Genomic DNA, 3,376 nt, shown 5'->3' with positions numbered 1-3,376 from the left:
ATCTCCCGCTCCCTTCTTCCCTCATTCGTGAACAAGATCCCCAGATACTTAAACTCCTCCACTTGAGGCAGGACGACCCAAGTACCAGTTCAAATGTAAAATGGGAAAATGTCTTGTTCTAAGTTAAATTATCTAGTAGTTTTTCATCAGTATTAAGGAATTATTGATTTATTAAAAAGTTTCCATATCTTGCTGAAAGGTTACTTGTAAATTTTGTCTTATTTCAAATATACTGAAATATTTGAACTACAAACTAAAAATCACTTGTTAAATTTTGTGTTGTTGCAATTAACGATTAATCAATTACTGATTAATTACTGAATTAGTTGATGATTATTTTAATCGTGATTAATCTGATTAATTGTGATTAATCATTATTAGTCACGATTAATCAGAAGGTTTCAACCCTAATCACAAAATAAATTGTAGATAATCAAATTTGAAACTGTTTTTATCTCCAAAGTTTTGGAAAAGTTTGAAAACTTTCCTTGAAAATGCTTGAATTTTGAACCCGGTCGAGACGTTTTAATTAATTTAAATTCTGATTTTGCTTCTTGTCTCGTTTCAGGAGCTACAACAGGAGCAAACACAGCCACCTCCCTCTGCAACAGTAGTCATCCTTCCCACCAGAAACAAAGTTTAGCATCTGATCTTTCATCCGTGTTTCCGAACCGCACCGGAGGCGGCGCAGACGGGGAAGTCCAACTCACAGAAACATGCTAATAATGTCAAGTTTATGTTTCTGACTGAAAACAAACACTTCTGCCTGCTCAGCAACGTATTTAGGACATGAACGTGTGAAGGTTCGGGTGTTTAAACTGTTAATGCTCATCCATAAATCAGAGGTTCTGATGAAGCCCGGTTTGCATCAGCTTCTCCAAACGCTGTAAATAGATCCGACCGCAGGACGATCAGCAGAGCCGCTCCGACGTGTAGCATCTGAGAGCCGGACTAGCCGGTTCCACAGCGTCGGTGTTTTCTGACGGTGTTTACCTTCAAACTGCTGGCAGACGCTCCCGAGTCTGCAGAGGACGACGGCGACTTTGGGCCACAGCAGATGGAAAAACTGAGTAAATTTACACCAAAACATCTCAGACAATTTCTAGACAAAACAAGGAAATGTCAAAAAGTTGCTACAAAAAACTCAGAAACTTTTAGGTTGGGCTCAGAAATGTTCTTGAAGGTTTCAGACGTAAAATAAATTCAACTGTTTAAACTCTGAAATTTCTGTTTCTGCTAAAACAAATTCTGAGATAGATTTAATTTTTTCATTTGTTTTTTCTTGCAAATTTTCAACTTTTCAAACTCAGAAATGCCCTTGGGTTTTTTTTTTAAGAGATTATTCTCAAAATTCCTGAGTTTTTGTTGCAAATTTTCAACTTTTCAAACTCTGAAATTTCCATGTTTTTTGTAGAAATTTTCTGAGATTGGCCTCAAAATTATTGAGATTTTGGGAGAAATATCCTCCTCTTGTTTCTGTCTACATTGGCCCTGACTCGCTGTTTAAACTCCCAGCAGACGGTCGTATAAACATGCTAACAATTAGCCCGTAGCTTTGGTTTCGCTGCTGCTTCTCGTTCCACCTGCAGGGGAAACGGAGGGGAAACAGCTCCATGTTCTGTGTTTTTTCCTGCAGGATGAAGATGTAAAGTGTAATTGTCTGGCACTGACTGTAACCACACAAGCTGCAGTTTCTGGCGCACGCAGACGGTAGTTTCGTTCCACATCTGCACCTCACAGCCGTCACCTCTGAGGCCTTAAAACCTCTGTGCATCAACTCACTGATAGTTTCTGCAATGATCCAGAAACCAAATTATCTGAACCTACAAATGACTTTAATTATTTACCAGCAGCTCAGACTTTAAAAAGATGGATAATTATGTTGTTTTCTTTAAAATTCATTATTTATTCCTATGGATTTGAACAGATTGTGATGTACAGCTCTGCGTTGGGAGAAAAACAGCCTTTACTTTTGAATTTCTGTGCATTTATTAACATTTCTCTCACCTTCGGCTCATCTTTCACCATAAATTTGCACATCATTGAAACCAGTTGGTTCCCATGTATAAACATAAAGGACTTAGCATTTATCCTAATAATTAAACTCTGTGACACTGCAGCTTGGTGGAATATATCATTGTAGATGTGGTGCATGGATACTTGCTGAAAAAGAACAATAAACGTCATCAAACCATTTCCTTCAGTGAGCTGGCTGCATTTATATACAACAAACAGACATTTTTCATACATAAATCATCAAAAATCACTTCTGAAGTATTAATCATTTTCTCTGCAGCTGGAAAACTCAATCACATTCTGCAAATTTTCTAAAAATATTTATATTTAATCCACAAGATTCCTTATTAATCACATTAATATCAATTTTCTGATTACTTAACCAAATAAAATTAAATATACATTAATTTTCTAATCTACATCTACAGGGAAAAGACAAACTTTATAAATTAAGATGCAAAATACATCAAATTACAATCACTGCACTGCAAAAACAGAATATTTTTGGTATTAAAAATACTCCATACATCATCCACTGATCTGCACTAAAAAAAGAGAATGGGAATCCAACTTACTTTATTTACATTGGTTTAACATAACAGCTTAATAAACTTCATGTATTTACTTGGATAAACTTAATCTGATATCTTGTTTTCTTTTTGCAGTGTAAGCCCAGTTTCCTGTCTGTTTACATTATAAATCCATTTATGAGACTCATTGATGCTAACAGCAACGATAATTCACCTTTCGATATTTCTTTATTTAACGAGGAAACAGTGATTATCTTCTCCAGGTTTTAAGAGTTCTGTAAGTTCTTCATATAAAAATGAAGAGTAATATTTAGTAATAATTAGTACTTTAACTATTTCCAGAATATCTAATACATAATGTGTCGTTATGCTTAATGAGGACATTATGACTGAAATAATTAAATTAACACACTTCTAAAAATATGAAAACATTTTTAGATTCTCCTGAAATTAGCCAGAAAAGCATCATAAATGACAAAATCAAAGACTAAATTCAAACTAAGCCAACTAACTAAATTAAAGCTTTTCAGCAAATGAAAACAAATTCAAGAAAAAAAAACCTGATGATATAATTACATTATTTTTAAAATAGAAAAATAGTATTTTTTGGGCGAATTTGATCATCTTTACAGACAAATATGTTTTTATCTTAAATTCAGAATATACACTGATTTTTTACTTTATGGCTTCATTACTGCTCTGTTGGGGTTTTTTCAGCAAATGCACATTTATAATGATTTATCGATTACTAAATTAGTTAATGGTTATTTCAATAATCAATTAGTGTGGTGTGTCATACACTTTCCCCACTGTATTCTGTTACTATATAT

At 34.1% G+C, this 3,376-nt stretch overlaps 1 protein-coding gene across 8 annotated transcripts in view; it reads left to right on the top strand.

Annotated features, from left to right (window-relative positions):
* The window catches only part of map7d2b (MAP7 domain containing 2b), a 22,277-nt gene extending 21,648 nt beyond the window's left edge, over nt 1-629 (top strand). For all 8 annotated transcript variants that reach the window (XM_008396879.2, XM_008396883.2, XM_008396877.2 and 5 more), the window contains one exon: nt 569-629. The gene's annotated coding sequence lies outside the window, so the exon portion shown is untranslated. The remainder of the gene's footprint in view (nt 1-568) is intronic.
* The last annotated feature ends 2,747 nt before the right edge of the window (nt 630-3,376 follow it).

Source organism: Poecilia reticulata, linkage group LG20, assembly GCF_000633615.1.
Source record: "Poecilia reticulata strain Guanapo linkage group LG20, Guppy_female_1.0+MT, whole genome shotgun sequence".
Classification (NCBI taxonomy): domain Eukaryota; kingdom Metazoa; phylum Chordata; class Actinopteri; order Cyprinodontiformes; family Poeciliidae; genus Poecilia; species Poecilia reticulata.
This window is presented reverse-complemented; position numbering and strand designations above follow the sequence as displayed.